This window comes from Alosa sapidissima, chromosome 4, assembly GCF_018492685.1.
Source record: "Alosa sapidissima isolate fAloSap1 chromosome 4, fAloSap1.pri, whole genome shotgun sequence".
NCBI lineage: Eukaryota > Metazoa > Chordata > Actinopteri > Clupeiformes > Clupeidae > Alosa > Alosa sapidissima.
The window spans coordinates 3,272,491-3,292,511 of NC_055960.1; the positions used below are offsets into that span (position 1 = coordinate 3,272,491).

The following is a 20,021-nucleotide window of genomic DNA, read 5'->3' on the forward strand; positions in this document are numbered from 1 at the left end:
GTGTACGTGTTTGTGTGTGTGTGTGTTTGTGTATGTGCGCGTGGGTGTGTGTGTTTGTGTATGTGCGCGTGGGTGGGTGTGTTTGTGCATGTGTGCATGTACGTGTTTGTGTGTGTGCTTATATGTGTTTGTGTGCATGCGTGTGGGTGGGTGTGTTTGTGCATGCGTGCGTGTGCATGTACGAGTTTGTGTTTATGTGTGTGTGCGTGAGTCTGTTCGTGAATGCGTTTGCCTGCATATCTACTGTGTGTATGTGTGTGTGTGTGTGTTAGTGTTTATGCATGTGTGTTCATGTGTGTGCACACGTGTGTGTCTGTTTCTGAGTGTGTGTCTGTGTGTGTTTATGTGTGCGTATGCCTGCATATCTATTGTGTGTGTATACATGCATGTGTCTTTATGTATGTGTTTATGTGTGTGTGTGTGTGTGTGTGTGTGTGTGTTTATTGCGCAGGCTGAAGTTTTCAAATCTCTTGGCCTGCTACGTCACACCATAGTGTCGTAGATTTTGACAACAATTAAAATCCTTGCTGCTACGCTATGATATGCTAAGGTACTGCAAAAGGCATCTGCCAAAATAGCATGCCAGCCATACTCATAGTCTCTCAAAGCCTTGTGTCACCAATACAGCGAGGAGGAAGGTGGACAGAGGCCAGGTCTTCACTCAAGGAGAGAACAACAGGCGACCATAGAAAATGAGGTCACACACACAAACAAACCAAGCAATACACTGACAGAGGATACTCAGTGGGTCTCCCAGTTGAACTCCTGAATCAAGACGGATACGTCTAGATTTGTACTCTGTCTATATTATATATACATATATATATATATATATATATATATATATATATATATATATACACACACATACATATATATATATATATATATATATATATATATATATATATATATATATATATATATATATATATATACACACATACATATATATATATATAGGGCTGGGCGATAAAACAATAGCGATATCAGTGTTTCCCATACATTGACTAATCTGTGGTGGGGCGCCACAAAATCAAAACTGGCCGCCACACATTAATGTTTTATGTTGTACTATTTAAATTAAAGATAAGATAAATTCCTTTTTATTGCCCCGCCCCGCTCTCTCTCGTAACAACCCCGCTGCCCCTCCTCTCCATGTGCATTTAACAAAACATTAACGATTGTTGAAGGATTGTTGTTGCCATATAGAAGCATTGCATAGAAGAGGGCAGGCTAAATTGCTATTAAATCTGCTTAGCCTTGTGACAATGCTGCGCAAATTTGTTCAAAACTGCTGCATTAAAGTTAACTGCTAATATGAGGAGACTAAACTAAGTTAAGTTATGCAATCAAGCAGTATATCAAAGCTAACATTAGAATACTGTTTGGATGTAGAGTTTAGCATGCTTACTTAGAGCTGCTTGTCAATTTTGTTACTCATACATGGCTCATTTTATTGACTCTGACAACTGAATGTTTGCAAATCCCAATGTAAATGGAAAAGTGTTTTCCAAGACTCAAAAGTGCTTGTCCCAAGGAGAAGTACGAACCTTTATTTTAACTAACTACGTAGAAAACATTATGAATTGCATCCACACATCAGCAGCCTATTAACTGTGTTACAATGGCAAGGGTTCCCTCAGTGCTTGCCAGTGGAATGTGTTGTTTTTTTTTTAATTCAGGACAAAAAGTAGCAATCTTATCAAATTCAAAGTTGCTACAGTGACTGCAGAGACAAAAGTTCTCTTAGGGAAGGCATAATTTAAAAATGTATCACATTAGCTAAATATACAGTATAGAATTTACCAAGTTTGTCTCTAACAGAGTTGACAGATTTTTCTGTTATTACATAATTTTTTCAAATAAATACTTGAAGTCTTACAGGTTTAAGCTCAGCAAATACTTGTCATGTTAACTTTGTGTGTTCTATAACTATAAAAAAGTTTAATGATAAAAACTCATTACATTTTCTTGGTTTCTCTCTACAATTGAAATGTACCCCGAATTATAGAATAGGGTTGTGCCGATGGACGATATCATCGTCCATCGTGATGGCTGACAGGCATCACGATGGGAAGCAACCATCGTGATGCCACGCCCCCACATGCCAGTCATAAATTCCTGGTGTAACAGGCTAAAACATAAAAAAAACCTTTCCCTGGAAATGAAATTGAGCCTACTTTAAAGGCTGTCAGCCAAACAGTTATCACGTATTAGTCTACCGTCTTATTCAAATAATTCTATCCGTCTTTCACTGTAAGGCTTGTATTTCATGCATTTAGCAGAAGTCCCAGACAGCAGCGGAGTGGTAATTGGGATTCGTTATTTGTAAAAGTATTTTTACTTCGCCCTCCTATAGCCTGGACTGCGCGATCGCAGCCCTTTACTTTTACTTTCCTCCGCCCTCATAGTCAGCATAGACGGTAGCCTGATAACGTGGGATTCTGCATAGCGTACTATTGAAGATTTTAAATGAGTGACCACGATAGTAGTCTTAAGTAGCTTTTTTGCTAGGGCCAGCAAAGGCTGGCAATGTGTAATATTCCGCTGATTGGTGCACACGCAAGTGTTCAGATTGATTGTCTATCCATCTTTCACGACGATTTTCTTGGAGCAGATCTTCCACACAACTTCGGTAGCCTGGTCAGTATGTCTCTCTTAGCTGTCCACTTTCATCAGGCCGTATAGCCTATATAATATATATATATATATATCTTTTTTATGTGTTTTTTATAGAGATGCACCAATATGAAATTTTAGGGCCGATAACGATAACCGATATTTATTGGTTTGTTGTGGCCGATACCGATACGATAACCAATTATATTACTCTTGAAAAAAAAATCGTGAATACAGCCCTACAGTATGTGTGGCTCCTTTAAGTGAACCTGACGTCAGTGAATTGCGAGTGAGTGGCTAGAGAGTTTGAATCGTTTTCATTTAGGACTAAACGCTCATAAAAGGCTCAGCTTGGAATAAGCTACAGTATAGCGACCAAATCAGAGTTTGTGAGGGAAACTTAGGTTTAGTTTCAACTGCGGGTAACTGAATAAAGCTGCAACTCCTCAGACTGTATCTTATGTCCGTCTACTATGTTGCGCACAACCTGCTGCAGCAGAAATTAAAGGCGTTAGCCCCAAAGGTTTTAATAACTTATTATGATGACTTGTCTGGAACTGAAGCACGAATGGTTAGCATATTTCTAGGTAATAATACAAAACCCAAGCTAAAGTAATGCAAATATAATACTAAAACACAACATAGAACTAGCCCTACTTATGTAGCCTACTCGTCCCACTAACGAGTTTGTTTATTTGTTTCCCCAACCAGCGCGGTAAAGTGCAAACACACCAGCACAAGACGGCTCTAGATAGGGCTGAGCTCCGCTCTGTTAAGGTTAAATGGCGGATCATTCATGAGAGGATTTTGAGATGCACAGATTCCCAAATGAACGCATATCCACAGATTTTGTTAGAGTGGTGAAATACATTCACACCGCTGACATTATATTGAGGCCAACCAAGCTCAAGTAGGCTAGCTCAGTGTAGCCAGACGGACCTTACGTAGGCCTAAATTAGGACTTTAAAAAATATCGGCGCAAATTATCGGCTAGAATTCTGTTATCGGACCGATAATAATATTTTTTATTTTTTCACTTATCGGCTAATAATATATCGGCCGCCGATATATCGTGCATCCCTAGTTTTTTAAATGTATTTCTGTACAGACATATGGTAGGTAGTGTTTACTACACTACCCCTCCCCCCCGACGATATCATCGTCCATCACGATGTTTTACTGTACACATCGTCAAATGCAAATTTAGGAGACATCGCCCAACCCTATGAATGATATATTGATATATATATATATATTTCTTCAAAGAAAAAAGGCCTAGGCAATCTAGCATCACCCACCACACATCAATGTAGTCAAATTTCCCTCTGGATTTTGTAATTGTAGGAAGTCATAATTGACAATTACTCGTTTAATTCGATTAATTTTACAGCCCTAATTGGTATGTCAATATCCACCTTTCTACTGGTCTTCTAGTGTCGTCTCTGATAAATGACCTGATGATCTTGCAGGCCACCTCACTGAAGAATTCTCTGTGCAAGCACTCGCTGCATCGGGGCTGACAAATAAAGCAGAATGTTCAGATGTCCAGACAAGAGTTCATTAGTCAAGAGTCGGCCAGTAAACTCTGCCCAGGATCAATAGCCATTAGTGATAACTTAGTGGTCTGTGCAAGATCACAGTTGTTTTAGTAAATAGCCCTCTGACATCTTCGTTGCAAAAGTGTAAATTAACAGAGCCACAACAGGGCTCAGCCACTGATATACGTCGACAGCAGAGAGGCCTTTTTGTTTTTACTGCCAGGCACCAAAAAAAAAGATAAGTTAAGTTTGGACATTGTGACAGCTTGCTGCATGCTCCTATAGAAACATGTAAAGGCTCACTCTTTTATGACATTCAACATGATGAAGATTCTTCATCAACCGTCTCCGATTCAAGATTGATTGCATTTCTTACCTATAACGGCATGCAGACAGGCCTAGGTCTTATCATAAGCTACTAACCAGTGTGCAGAGGTGTACTGTGACTGTGCTTCTTTACATTTTTTAGTGTTTTACAACAGCTTTGAGACAATTTCAATCAAAGACCGGAACTATCCGTTTTAGAACTAGATGTACTGCAGAGCAATACAAAATATGACAGCCACTCAGTCCTGCACATTCTCTCCGCAAAAATAAATCACACTTGTCAATTTGTCTTCATCTGCTACTCCATCCCCTACTACTGCAACTTTTGTGTATGTAAATGAATGTGTGCGTGTGTGTTTGCTTTTGTGTGCGTTCTTCTCTGTGTGTGAGTGTGTGTTTATGTGCCTCTGTATGTGTGTGTGTGTGTGTGTGCTTGTGTATGTATGTTTATGTGCCTGTGTACAGCGGGGAAAATAAATATTGAACACGTCAACATTTTTTTCAGTAAGTATACTTGAGTGAGGCTATTTGCATGAAATTTTCACCAGACATTAGTATTAACTTAGGTAATCCACACATAAAAAAATCCAAACATTAATGTTCATAAGTAGAGTTATGAGTAAAAAAGTGGAATGCCACAGGAAAAAAGTATTGAACACGCCTACTAAAATACTTTGTGGAAAACCCTTTTTTGTAATGAGAGCTTCAAGGCATTTCCTCTATGATGAAACTAATCAGTCGCAGTATTCAGGTGTGATTTTGGCCCATTCTTTTAAACAGATAGTCTTTTAATATTGAAGATTCCAGGGGTCCCTCTTGTAAATCCTGATCTTTAGGTAACTTCCAAAACTGTTCAATTGGATTTAAGTCAGAGCCTGAATTTCCTTTCTCTGAAACCAATTGAGAGTTTCCTTTGCTGAATGCTTTGGATCATTGTCCTGCTGGAAGGTCTAGCCATGTCTCATCTTCATTGTTCTGGTGGATGGCAAGATTCTCCCAGAAAAAAATGGCTCCATTCATCATTTCTTCAACTCTATGAAGTCTGCCAGTACCATGAGATGAAAAACAGCCCCACACCGTGATGCCTCCACCTCCAAACTTCACTGTTGGTAGGGTATTTTTAGGGTGATGCACAGTGCCATTTCTCCTCCAAATATGGTGTGTAGTATGACATCCAAAGAGTTAAATTTTGCTCTCACTTGACCAGAATACATTCTCTTAGTATTTCATAAGCTTGTCCAAATGTTGTGTAGCAAACTTTCAATGAGCTTCGACATGTTTTTCTTCAGTAATAGAGTCACGTGGGGTGAGCGTGCATAGAGGCCATGGCGGTGGAGTGCATTACCTATGATTTTCTCTGTAACAATTGAACCTGCTGCCTCCAAGTCTTTCTGGAGTGGTCCTTGGCTCTTAGGCTACACTTCTGACTATCCTTCTGACTTCTTAGTCAGAAATCTTGTGAGGAGATCCTGTGCATGGCCGATTGATGATGCAGTGATGTTCCTTCCACTTGCAGATAATGGCTCCAATACTGCTTACTGGATGATTCTGAAGTTTTGAAATGCATCTGTAACAAGTTCCATTGATATGTTTTGCAACAATAATGTTGCAAAGGTCTTGGAAGAGCTCTTTGCTTTTACCCATCATGACATGTTTCTTGTGACAACTTGGTAACGAAAAACCTCTTTATAGCTCATCAATATGTACTAACCCAGCTTACATTAATTTGCACAGATAGGAGGGATAATTACTCTCTAACTATGTATAGATTCCAGCTCGTTCCTTGCCATTCCTTGCCTTTGTGTACTGATTTTTCTTAGTGTGTTTAATACTTTTTCCCTGTGCCATTCCACTTTTTTACTCATTACTCTACTTAGGGACATTAATGTTTGGATTTTTTAATATATGTGGATTACCTAAGTTAATACCAATGTCTGTAGAAAATGTTATGCGAATAGCCTCTCTGGAAGTATACTTACTGAAAAAAATGTTGACATGTTCAATACTTATTTTCTCCGCTGTATGTGTGTGTGTGTGTGCATGTGTGTATTTATGTGCCTATATTGTGTGTGTGTGTTTGTGTTTGTTTGTGCACGTGTGATCAGATGGATCAAAATGAAAGTCATCCTTGTGGGGCTACATGGCCACCAAGTTTCATGCAGCCCGGTCTTTCAGTGTCCCGACACTCTGACTAAACCTAAATTAGCGCTACGCTAGCGGCGGTCATAATAATCTTTTAATTACGACCCACCATATCACATAAATCATCATTTATACCATTATAACAGCTAGATCCAGTTAAAGTATCTATCAATTTGTTATTGGATAAGAGGCATTTCATGTGTGCTACTATGGAACACTGTGATTTGGGCCTTATAGGATTAGGCAATAGAGCAGCTGCTGAAAGACAGCAGACTACTGGCTGGGTCCCTCACACACCCCTACTCCAACAACTGCTATTATGAGCTTGATCTTTCAGTGCCAATGTGCATGCACACACACCACTGCTCATGCACGGTGTCAACTTACATAACTAAACAAAAACAATAGCAGTTCTGAAGGTTACAAGGTAGAAAGCACACAGCTGCATATTTAAGATGAAAGGGCTTGAGACTGCATGCTGTTACAAGGGCCCAAATCATTTAGCATGACAGGTGAGGGACTCATTCAAACAAACTCTGATTTAACTCTTAGATATGACATGTGCATTATGGTTCATTTTAGAGTAGTTTAGTATTCAGAGAAATTACTTAAAGTGCCCTTTTCCCCCTCAATTCAATCTACACTCAATATGCCAATGCCAAAATGAAAGGAGGCAGGAGGCTACAACATAACAAAATGGGAAACATTTCAGGGGGACTAAATAAGGAGACTGGGTGCACTATAGTTTATTACTAGTAAAGGATTCACAATGTGCCAGCTGTAAAGCCTGACCTACAACCAGCTGTCCTGACCGTCAGGTGAATGTTTACCACAGGAAGTATGAGCATGAGTGAAGCATGAGTGCAGGTTTCAGTTTGTGAACAGCAACATGACAGATGATCTGTTTGAAAGTAAGACAATGTTCCTGTGCCAAGTGTTCTGCCATTAGCTTCAGTAGCATTGCCATGAGAGCTGAATTGAAAACAGGCATAGCCAACACAATGTACCCTACATTAAACAAAACAGATGTAAGCACTCACACAAACACCCATATTCTACTCTATAGCCTAATTTAACACCAGTATGTGTCTTGCTATTCAGCAGATTTGACATTATGTTGTGACAAAAAGTAGTGTTGCACGGTGCACCGATACTACAAAAGTATCGCAATACCCTGAAATTAAAAATGTCACGATGCCTAATTTTATTAGTATCGATACTTTTGAGAATGACCGTGTTCTTTTGAAGTAACATGCGTGTGCACAAGGCATGCTTCTAGCGCCTCCTCCCCTAACCTGTGGCTGTGCGTCTTTTCTCCTCACACACACGTAAGCGCAGCTGTCGTGCTATAAACAGCGAGACATGGCTGCTAGTTCAAGTGATGCTATGGTAACACATCATAATAGGCTAATATCAAGTTGATTTGCTCACTTGCATCTCACAAGTTTGTGTTGCTAACCTACCTAGGCTGTGGGATTTTGGTTATTTAGGCCTACTATTTGGGTTCAATGTTATTAAGGCCTAGTCCACACGTACCAAACCGATCTTTTTTTCCTCCGTCTTCCCTGGAACCGTATCAAGAATATTTGCGTCCAAACGGATCCATCTCAACACGACTCAACACGTTACTTCATACCCCAGGCCTATAGGTGGCACTGTGTCTTTACAGAAATTCACCAAAACTTGCAAAACTTTAAAGACGCTTTAAAAACAGACAGAATAGGCTACGGCGAAATGGCTAGTGCAAGGAAACCCGAATTGTTTGTGTGGACTGATGGTAAACTGTCAACTGTAGCCAACTGTAAAACTAATAAACTTTATTTTACGGTTTGTGAAGGGTGCAGTCCCGTCCTTTATTTGGCTAACGCAGGTAGGCCTACTAATCACCTTTACTTTCTTTGGTTGTAGGATAGTCCGTGATTCACATTAGTTTTGGTTCCGCAATCACCGCAATTAGGCTACTAAACGCAAGGCTTACCCAAGTTCTAGGCTATTCTGTCGCCACATTTATAATATTGCTATAAAACCTTCGTTAGTAACAGTCAATACTTTTGCCTGCATCAAATCGTGCATTCGCATTAGAAATAGGCTAAGCAACCATGGCAAACATTTACATCTGAAGAGAGATCCTTGCTAACTATCCCACTAGCTCAGGTCACGTTTGACAATTATTGCTCACTAAAATCATTAATGAACATTGCAAGACACTTATCTCTTCTATGATCCCAGAAAGATTTTCTTCGACTTGTACATTTTTTGAACATTTATTTTATCTAATGACATACAAAACATAATTAATTGCATCCACATATCCTTATGCGCTATGTGCAACTTTTATTCACTAGACTAAAACCGTGAGACAAGGTCAGTTACTCTCGCGTATCTCTTAAAGTGACAGGCACTCAATTACACCTACACATCACCAATGTGCACTCAATTAGACCTACACACCACATTAAAGATATGCCTAAGTGTAATAGTTTTAAAATAGTTATAGTTTTAGAATAGTTTTCAAATTGCTAAATATATTTACTAGTAATTATGCAGAATATATGAAATATGACATAAGCCATCATTTTCCATGTGTGTTTGTGTGGAGAGAGTCAAGCAGAATCTGGGATGGCCACTGGTGTGAATGATCAAACTACAGTATTCAATATTACTGATGATGATGTCAAGATGGTGGGGCCCCCAAATCAAATACATTTTTTAAAAAGTATCGAAGAAGTATCGAAATCGCAATTCTTGACTTGGTATCGTATCGAAACATTAATTTTGGTATCGTGACAACACTAACAAAAAGTAATAATCATTTTACCAGAGATTAGAAAACAATGACCAGTCAAATGAGCTTCATGATGAGCTGCTAAATTCACAAATGCCTCAATAAATCTAAGCACTTAATGCAGGGCTCTTTATTCTATGATAAAGAATTAGACTACGGGCAGAAAATCATCTGGGGAAGAACTGTGAGAGTGGAATTTTGTCAGGCAAGAACATCTGCGTTCAGAGACAAACACACACAAAAAACACACAAATGGGTCACATGGCTCCTGGGATGACCAAAACAATAATTGGTCGCACCAATAAAATGTTGCATCTAACCGTGTTGCTTACATATACAGCATCCCCCTCACTCACATTCTACAACAGTGGATGCAAAGGCCTCTCTATCTATAAGGGGGTCTCCGAGGACAGCTGAAATCAAAGTATAAGCTGCGGCTAATGGTTGGGAAATTACGGTAGATGGTTATTAAGTAGTAAGTATAAGTATATATACTCTTTTGATCCCGCAAGGGAAATTTGGTCTCTGCATTTATCCCAATCCGTGAATTAGTGAAACACACTCAGCACACAGTGAACACACAGTGAGGTGAAGCACACACTAATCCCGGCGCAGTGAGCTGCCTGCAACAACAGCGGTGCTCAGGGAGCAGTGAGGGGTTAGGTGCCTTGCTCAAGGGCACTTCAGCCGTGCCTACTGGTCTGGGTTCGAACCGGCAACCCTCCGGTTAGAAGTCCGAAGCGCTAACCAGTAGGCCACGACTGCCCGTTTTATTTTGTCTGTACCCAATACACTCAAACATGCCAATGACTACATCAAGGGGGTGACTGGGGTGCCCATGCTAAGACTTCTGCTTGAGTCCTAGAAACAGTACCTCTTCTCTATGTGGTCCACTCCTGACATTTAGTCCTACCCCCTGACCCTATTGTTGCAACTGTGTGACAAATGTCGGGTGCACCTAAACGGAAAGTCAGGTACACTGTTGCAACCAATGTAAAAAGTTAGTCTGGAGCACTGGGCCTACCCCAGCTTTAAACCTCCTTCAGTACCACTACCAAGTGAGATCAATCTGCATGAGAAACACTTCATCCAACTAATGCTGACCTCACAAGTCTGTGACCAGCCCAAGAGGGGTGAATAAGCCAACCATGACATGTCTCAGACATGAGTCTTATCCCAATAAGAATTTCTAAATATAGGCCTCACCTACCCGGTCAAATCCTTCAACAACCTTCATGTATCCATTTGGAAACCGGTTTTAGAAACAGCAGGAAGTGGGATGTTTTTTTACACTAAAAACAAATTCAAAGGATCCTCAAGTTGTTGTTTCCTCTGTAACTGCCCCAACCGAGTTATGATGACAAACGGATTAATATCTAGGCTTTATCATGACTCATGCAAACTTAAAATCTTCCATTCATTCTTCAATTAAGAACTAAATTCAAGTTCTGCTAACTTAAAGGATCTACAAATTAAATTTGTTTTAGGGCTGGGCGATAAAACGATTGTGATGTATATCGCAATATACATGTAATCAATAAAAATAAAAACATATGTTTGATAGAACATTAGATAATTAAACTAATAGAACATTAGATCATTAAAAGCAACACACCTCTAATTTTTCATTGTATAGCTATATGCAACTAGAAGTAGGCCTACCTTAACACAGACTCTCCTTGAGTCCGTGCCCTGTGCACGCTCTCTCGCTCTCCCTCCCTCTCAATGGACACATCCCTCCTCAGCATGCACATTTCATCCAAACATTCACAATTGTGAAAGACGACTGGCTAAATTGCTATTAAATCCGGTTAGCATCATTAGCACGCTGCACAATTTTTTCCAAAATTGTTGCATTCAAGTTGACTGCTAAATTCTTATCATATAATAGACTCAAAAGGACCTGTCCCAAGGAGAAAAGTATTTGTTTGAAACTTAAAACACACGTGGGAAAACTGAACAGTCCAACCAGTAGACAATGATAAACTTTGTTTATATTTCCAGGCTTCAACCAGTGCTGCTGGCAGCTGAAACAGCAAGAGAGAGAAATAGGTAGAGCTGTTGGAGCCTATTGTAATATTAACAGTAGCCTACCTATAATACTGGCATAAGGTGTGCTGTCATGAATAAATAATCATATAAAAAAATATATCAGTAGTTTATAATTGTCTTGTTATATATAATAGTATATATAATTATAATGTAATTAATTAATGTTATACAGCCACCACCTTAACTAACAAATTGCCTGCAGAAAAACACTGTAATATGAAGAGAGAAGTGATTTTAATTTTCATTCAGACTTATGTGTAGGCCTACATTTATTTATTTGAGTGTTTTTCATGTTGACATTTCTTTTCCCTGTTTGCCTTGACTGATAACTGAGGTAATTAAAATCAGAGGAAGGTTAAGTTTAAAATAAAAGTGTTTAAATTGAACATTTTTCACCTGGTCCTTTTTCCACATAGGTAAAAAAAAATCACTAACTATCGATATTGACCAATATGAAACACTTCTATTGTGATACAGTTTTCAGCCATATCACCCAGCCCTATATTGTGTGCCACAAGATGCTGCACTAGATCAGCAACTCAGACCAAAACAAATGCTTCCTAGACACGTCTACCTTCCCTTCCCCTTTTTAGTAAAGTGTTTAAAAGCCTAGTGAAACAACTGAACCAGAATGGCACTCAATAGATCTCCTGAAGGTCTTCAGTCTGTAACAGATCTTCCAACTAGGGCTGGGCGATCGGTATATTAAAATTCCAAGCAAGGAAGAGAGGGTTGGTCTGGTACACCATACACCTTCATAAATAAGGGGCCTAGGCTTGGCTCTCATAATACTCACTGTAAGATAAAACTCGCCAGTGATGTGGAGTTATGACACATCAACAATAAGAGGCTGGCTGTGTAATATTACCCCGTGTCCGCAGTTACTTTAACCCAACCACTGGGGCGAGTGGAGACCACCATGGGAAGAGGAGCATGATTTGAGGGTGGCTGAGCAAAGCTAGCATACAGACAGGGCCATAATGTTTGTTGGAGTTGCTAGGTTAGCTGCTTTCTGTCACATTTCTTGTTGTGTGGTTATGACACATAGTTTTCTCTTAGGTGAAATAAGTCTATTATACAAAATAGGCCAGAGGTTACATGATGTAGATAGACATTTTAAACACTGGGTTACTCAGTCTACTGCAACCTAAGGTTATCCTACTGTTATTTTCTAATGTGTTTTTGCGTGGGCTCAGTTAAACAATCATGGGAACTACTATGAAAGTGACCAATATCACAATTTGCAAGTGAAACACTAGCCTAGATGGCTATGGGATCTGATGCAATAAAGCAGGAATGCACATTTCTGTGAGTTCACATTTAATACACCATACCAAAAATATGGACATGAAACGCTTTACCCATAAAGATTTTGGCCATTGCCAGACACACACGATGCCTGCTAACGTTTCTGATTCCACACCTCACTTAAACTCTCTTCTGTGCCATTTCCCTTACCAAAATGCCAACGAGTCTTCTTAGAAAAGTTGCCCTTCTATAGACCCAGCAGTCTGGCAGACACAAGGTGTTACAGGTCAGGTGTTACTGTGTCTGGTAATGTCAGAGCGGCTGATCAGTAGAGGCGGCTGCACAGAAAGCCTCCATGAACACTAATCTCCACGTCATCTTTCAACATTTTCCAGTGTACTCAAATGTGTGTGTCGCACACTGGAGGCAAATAGGATTTGAGAAGCTCTGACCATTACATCACATCTCCTAGTGGCAGTACAGTGCCATCAGATAGGCTAAGATTAGTAGCTATTTCCATCTTGGGTCACTAGGAACAAGACTGTTTTGTTTGTTGAGTAGTGAAAGATCCTTCCAAGAATGTCTTTTAGAACCAACACGCCTGAAAATAAAGAAAAGAAGCAAACACTGACAGTTTCACTGTAGGCTGCCCTCCAGCTATAATGTAGCCTGTTAACGACAGTGTCCTGGATATGGGCAGAAGAATTTAAAAATAATTAACTTACTGCAGAAGAACAGTGGATTAAAATCGTATTTACTAAATGATTTCATGCAAGCTATTGAAGCAAAACAAAGCCACCATGACAAAAAGAAAAACAGAACACAAATATCAAGCATGAGCACACAATCTTTAACAAACATGAGCCAAATATGAGTTTTGTATTTTACTGGTGAACGGTCACTGTCTAAAATATAGGCCAAGTGGCAATAAAAATGAAAAGAAACTTCAATGTTTGTTTTTGCTTTTATAAGACAAGACATTATACACCTTGATGATTGTTGTGACACTACTATAGTGAAACTGACCATTCACACCAAGCCTGTCCCAGTTCAATAATAGGCTATTGCTTGTATGCTTATCGTTGCATATTTGAACTGTGTTGATGCTGTGGCAGTTTTTTCACAACAATTATTTAAGAATGTAATATCGTCATAACTGAAAACTGCTGTATTCTAAACAAACATAGCCAAAATCATAATTATATGCCACCCCGGTACACGTCAGACTTTCTGTTGGTCTGACTGGCTCAAACAGCACAAATTCAACGTCATTCCCTCAAAATAGTGTTAACAACTTATCCATCCCATTCCCATAGAGGCTCTAGCTCTACTTAAGCCTCAACTGAAGGCAGTTTTAATGTCTGAACTTCACATCTTCTGTGGTGCATGTGTACCTTGCACTTTCAAATTAGGGGTCTAACCATCTCTGAGCACACAATCAGAAACAGTAGAGTACATAAAACAACAGTGGTTCCAGTGGTTAAGCAGCGCCAAGAGTGCCAACTGTTCTAATAAGACAAGCCATTGACAGCTGATGAAGTACATCAAACAGCTGAATAGCTTGACATCCCATAGAAAAAACTTGCCATGTTGTCATCTGTCAGACACAGATCTAGTAAAGTATGTGGCATTCATACCAGAGGAACTAAGCATGTGTAGAATGTTTAAAAGCTGTTAAAAGAGCAGCTGGATGAAAAGAACAGAGAACCCAGCATCATCCAGCAAATTTGAATGACAGAGTGGAATACACATAAGTGTTGTGGTCTTACGGTTTAGTGTTGCATAAAGCAGCCATGCTTAGTGGCATTCAAGCACCAAACATCAACAATGGCAAAATGTGAATCCTTCCATCTTTATCTGAAAACATAAGGCTAGCTGTCCATTTTGTCAAGGATTGCTGCTAATACCTTAAAAACCAAAGTATTGGATTGACAATACTGTCAGAAAAGGGGAAAAATGAACAAAACAATTACTAAAACTACAAAAGATCAGAGCCAAAAGTGAGGTGTAAAGTTTAAACTACTCCAAGGAGTCACAGAAAATAATAACAAGTGAGGGGAGGCAAAGTTTCTAGCCTAAAGAACATTTTTTCCAAATTTCAATTATTCAATACTTACAAAGGGCAGAGTATCCAGCAGCCAGTGTTTTTCACCGCACCTATTACACTTCAATCTAAGAATTTGTGGGAGGTATGAGTGCAGCCAGCCTCTGATCAAACACACAGCCAGGCTAGCAGGGACAGTTGCTTCAAGCCGGGAGGATCAGGGGATTAAGCATATAAGTGTGCGGAGGTTTGCTTCAGTGCTATCCCCATCACTACATTTAGCCTAATACCGCCAAAGTCAAAAACAGTCCTAGTGTAAGAGTTGGTGGTACTGAAAAGTTCTGTTAGACAAAAAATAACTAGGTACAGCAGACTGAGCAACATTAGCCAGCACAGTGCAAGAGGGGTTAAACAGAGACCACAAAGAAAGGGAATGATGCATCCAGTGTGTGCATGAATGAGTGGATAAGCAAGAGACAAGGTGAGAGGGTTGACCCTGCTAAGCCTCTTTGCAAGAATGACGGTCTTGTTTACAAGCAGAGAGGGGAAAGGGAACTACAATAGCATGCAAAGGTTTCAGCATCCCTGGTCAACATTTCTGCCCCAACTATCCACCATCAAACTTGCCCAAACTCTGAAAATAATAGGAAAATAACAGGAAGATAAGTGCCTTCTGGTGACCACAGTTTGCAATGTACATGAGACAGCAGTAGACCTAAACAAGAATGGCAGGTCAAGTTGAGGTCTAGTAACAAAACTGTCCAAGACAACAGTTCACAGGATTGCTAAAAAACCTAATAAACTCCTTTTTGATTTCAAAAGACCTTGAAGAAGATGTGGCAGACTCTGGATACAATGTTGTACTGTGCGATGACACCTGCACAAATACAACCTTCATTCATAGTGTCATGAGAAAAAGCACTTTCCTCTGTTTTTTTAAACAGTCTGTAGTGCCAGTGCAAGCCACCTTTACTAAACCAACAACCTTCCATATGCTCCCTCACATCCCCAACAGACATTTCCATTGGGACAAGTAGAGTAGTGTCTCATTATCAAGTGTTTAAAGCCAAGACAGGTAATGTTAGACAAGTAATGTTAGTACTTGTTAGCTAGCCTCCTTCAGACATATTGGGATGCTTTAATTCTCTTTGAAGCTTAATCAAAGTCTCATATCAGCTTACACTATACCATACAATGTCAATATATTGAATTAAGATGAAAAATAATCTTATAATAAACACAATGTCAGTTCATTACACGCAAACATATCTTGCTATGCCTTTAGTATGCTGCACCTAAAACATAAACAAAAAATATTTAAAATAAAATAATTAAAATAAAAAATATATATATTTAAAATAAGTAAATGCACACAAATGTACACTATAAGCCCAAAGTGTCTAAGGTTTGTCAGCCCCAAGCCAATTTCTTCTCCATAGTGAACCTTACGTAATGACCTCTAGTCGGATATTTGTGCTTGAACGAAGAGCATGATGTTTGCATACAGTATAGTTTAGGTAAAACCGTCGATTAAATCATGTTTCTATATCGCAATACGAAGATGCTCTAACTTAATAACATGCAAAAGCTAATGTTATGAACTCTGATAGGTTAAGTCTGAGTGGACCGCTTTCGACGGTGTGCCACATTAAACGACACAGTTCTAGAGGATCTTAGGTACACACAATTCAGTAAACCACTCTGATACCAGAACAATTAGGCCTAATATATATAACGAATTAACGTTACGTAATTGGTTAACATGAACTCCATCACTAACGATGTCAAATGGGGGTTATATCCCTGTTCTAACAAACCTTAAAACCACACACTAATGTATGATATCCACATTGACAAACTTTCTTGAGGAACCAACCGAACGTTGCAGTTACTGTAAAACATTTACCATGAACCAGTCAACGCCACTATGACAGATAAGTTAACGTTACATTTCACACTCATCATGACCTAGCTACGCTTTACACTAGCAGCCTCACCATTAGCTAATTGCAGTTACACGTTAGCACGCTAACGTTAACGTAAACGCGTCGGTGGAATGGACCATATTAACTAATTTTTGAGAATTAAGATGTGCCAACGGTGTCAACATGAAATGCTTTAACTTGAGGGATACCATTCAAAGTTAGGATGGAGTGATCGAGAGTAACGTACAATACAGCTCTCGGAGCAGTGTAAAAACAGTCGGCAACAACTAGAACCAACGTGAGGCACCACTAGAACTACTGCCCAGGCCAAGCAGCTAACAGTTCATGTTATCGTTAATTAGCTAACATTGTGATTGTAACGTTATACTTACCACGCTAGTAATCTCTACTGTTGTCCTTCGTTTCGACAATTAATTGAAGAGGTTTCCAGGTGTGCACTAACGTATGGACGATGAATCCTTTCCACTGTTTCACAAAAATCGGATAGAGAAAAACAACCTTGCTGCGACGGAGCCGGATGCAGATGGCTGGCAGTCGCTAACGTTAACGTTACACAGGCTAGCTAGCCGAAGGCCACAGAGGCTAAGAAAATATGTAAGGTTAGCTAAATCATTCACTAGATGCGACGTGTTCGACAAGTGACGGCTAAATGTTACAGTTAAAGCGCTAGACAATGGTATTTACAAGTAGCGTTAGAAGTATTTCAGACATCATCAATTGTCAACCTCGGTATTACTAACATGTTGGCCAGGCAACTTACTCTGTTTCGATATGCCTGGACAAGGCTAATTCTTGCCAGCTAACGTTAGCCAACTCATGTCTCGAGTCCTTGACGTTCACGTTACACTATCTAGTGTTGACCTGTGTGTGCATACAAAGACAGACGTTAGCACACACGCCAATAACATATAACGAAAACAAAATGATATGGTGTCTTCATTTGTTCGTGATAATGTTTGTTCTTCGGACGACCATGATTTAGAAGTAACCTTAACGTTAGCTAGAAGTAACCCACACAGGCAAAAATGAGTAACCTCGGCTAACTAGCTAGCTCTCTTGCTCAATGACGTTAGCTATCACAGTATAACGTAAATAAACGTTAACTTAGTGTTGTCTGATAAATGACCAGGCTCGCACGCATATATATTCCAACGCTACAAGCTAAGCATCAGCAACTTAACTTAATATCCAATATGACGTAAAAATCTATTAATCGGTTAACCATAACGTTAGATTTTAAATAAACAAAGTTTTGGGAGATGTAGAACTATCCTTCCAATATATAACGTTAACAGTTAACTTTAGCATCTAGGTTACTTGGCTAACATTAAGTTAGCTTAGTTCATATTAACTGTTTATAATACCTAGTAAAATCGTCGGTAGCGCTTACCAACAACCGTTAACTTTGGATGAGATCGCCTAACGTAACGTTAGCTTGCTTATTAACGTAACTGACGTCGCAAACTCACGTCCATCAGACAACAGCCCTGAGGTACCTGATGTAGCCTACTCGGTTGTCGCGCTAAAGAGCACTTTACCAGAGAATGTCTAATAGTCGAGGGGTGAGTGTGTGTGTGTGTGTGTGTGTGACGGGCTCTGACTTTACTGTTCGGACCTTCTCCCTTCCTCTAGGCTTTAGCTAACCTGACAATGAACTGTAAACTGGATCCCAGGGTCCCGGTTTCCACCAGGTTCACTTCGTCTCGTAACAAACATTAACGAAGGAAGAAAGTATGGGAATAGTGGTGGTTCTGGACAGGGGATACTATTTTGATGCAGCCTGCTGAGTTGAGCGAAATGCTTCCGGAAAAATCGATAGATTTACTGATTCTAATTTCTGAGCCTACATGAGACAAAAGGGGGGACCACCAAATGTCTATCTATCTAAGAGGGGACCACCATAGAGAAACATCTATCTATCTATCTAACTGGCTATCTATGGGGGGATAAGGGGGTAAATGAGTCATTTGTCATTTGTAAATGAGTCATAATGGCGACATTACAGCATGGTATGGTATAGCACCGCTCATGATCGCAAAGCTCTGCAAAGGATGGTCTGGATGCATCACAAGGGAACTGGAATCCATGCATTTCCATGGAATTATTTTTTGGAATCTGATCCCTTATCATACCTGTTCATTCGTACTCGTCGCTCGACTTATCGTGACTAAATTCAAGATGGTGGCGAACGGAAAACTTCCTGAAGGTACTGTCTGTATAAATCGTCTTGTAAATAAACTACCAGTGCTTTTTCAAAGTTCTCAATGTCTCGTTTTAAATGTCAAGGCCCTCGGAAGTCTACCAATGAAACGTGGAGATACTTTGAGCCTCGTAAATGGTGTAAAACAGTGATTTATTTGCATGGCTAGTCCGATGCCCGAGGCACTCCCAACGAAAACCTGTTGGTAGCATCGGCTAAATAGCGCCAGATTTCGGAGTGCAGGGGACAAAGCCGAGATGTGCTATGAGACGAAAGTTCACACTCGGTATCATGTTTCAACACACTTTAGGTCAATAGATAGATAGATAGATAGATACTTTATTGATCCCCAGGGGAAATTCAAGGTCTCAGCAGCAGCATACATACAACACAAACACATTCTTTCACAATATCACACCGAACCTCTTCGAAGTTGAGCTGGCTCCTGAGCTTAAAGGGATATTCCACCATTTGGGGAAATACACTCGTTTTCCACCTCCCCTTGAGTCAAACAATTGAGTCTGACAGTAGCACTTTTAGCTCCAGCTCATTGAATCAGATTAGACCGTTAGCATCTCTCCTATAAGCTAACGGTCTAATCTGATTCAATGAGCTGGAGCTAAAAGTGATACTGTCAGACTCAGAGAACGGCTGGATGAACTGGGGAAAGGTAAAACTCAATTGTTATATATATATATATATATATATATATATATATATGTTATATATATTATAATTAATTTTATAAGTACATGACAATACAATTACTTGAGGCAAGTTTTCCACGAGGCAAGATGGCGGCGCGTGCACACGCAGCGACCTCGCTCTGTCCCAACCGAACGGTGTTTTGTTCGTTTAAAAAGTGTTTGTCCGAAAGTTTTACGTGTTCGTCTCGTCTTACCACGTCGTACAGCAGGCAGTTTCTACTAGACATCTGCAAAAGCAAGTTTTGCAGCGTTCTGAACTTTGCAACAGAGACGCTAAAGGAACTCGGACTACTCCGGCCTGCAACAACACCGGACTCGCCTGCTACTCCTCCCCCGGAAAGAAAGCGTCGGAAGCGGTGTGCGAGGAAGCAGAAGAGGGGCAAGCGCGGAGGCGTCCGGGCCAGGCTAGC

General features: G+C 39.9%; 1 protein-coding gene across 4 annotated transcripts in view; it reads right to left on the reverse strand.

Moving 5' to 3' along the window:
- ip6k1 (inositol hexakisphosphate kinase 1) overlaps positions 1-18,349 on the reverse strand; it is a 50,251-nt gene extending 31,902 nt beyond the window's left edge. For 2 of the 4 annotated variants that reach the window (XM_042090052.1, XM_042090051.1), the window contains exons 1-2: positions 17,076-18,349; positions 4,038-4,138 (exon numbers count right to left, since the gene is read on the reverse strand). The gene's annotated coding sequence lies outside the window, so the exon portion shown is untranslated. The remainder of the gene's footprint in view (positions 1-4,037; positions 4,139-17,075) is intronic. The other 2 variants (XM_042090050.1, XM_042090049.1) reach the window with 1 other exon arrangement.
- Positions 18,350-20,021: the final 1,672 nt, after the last annotated feature.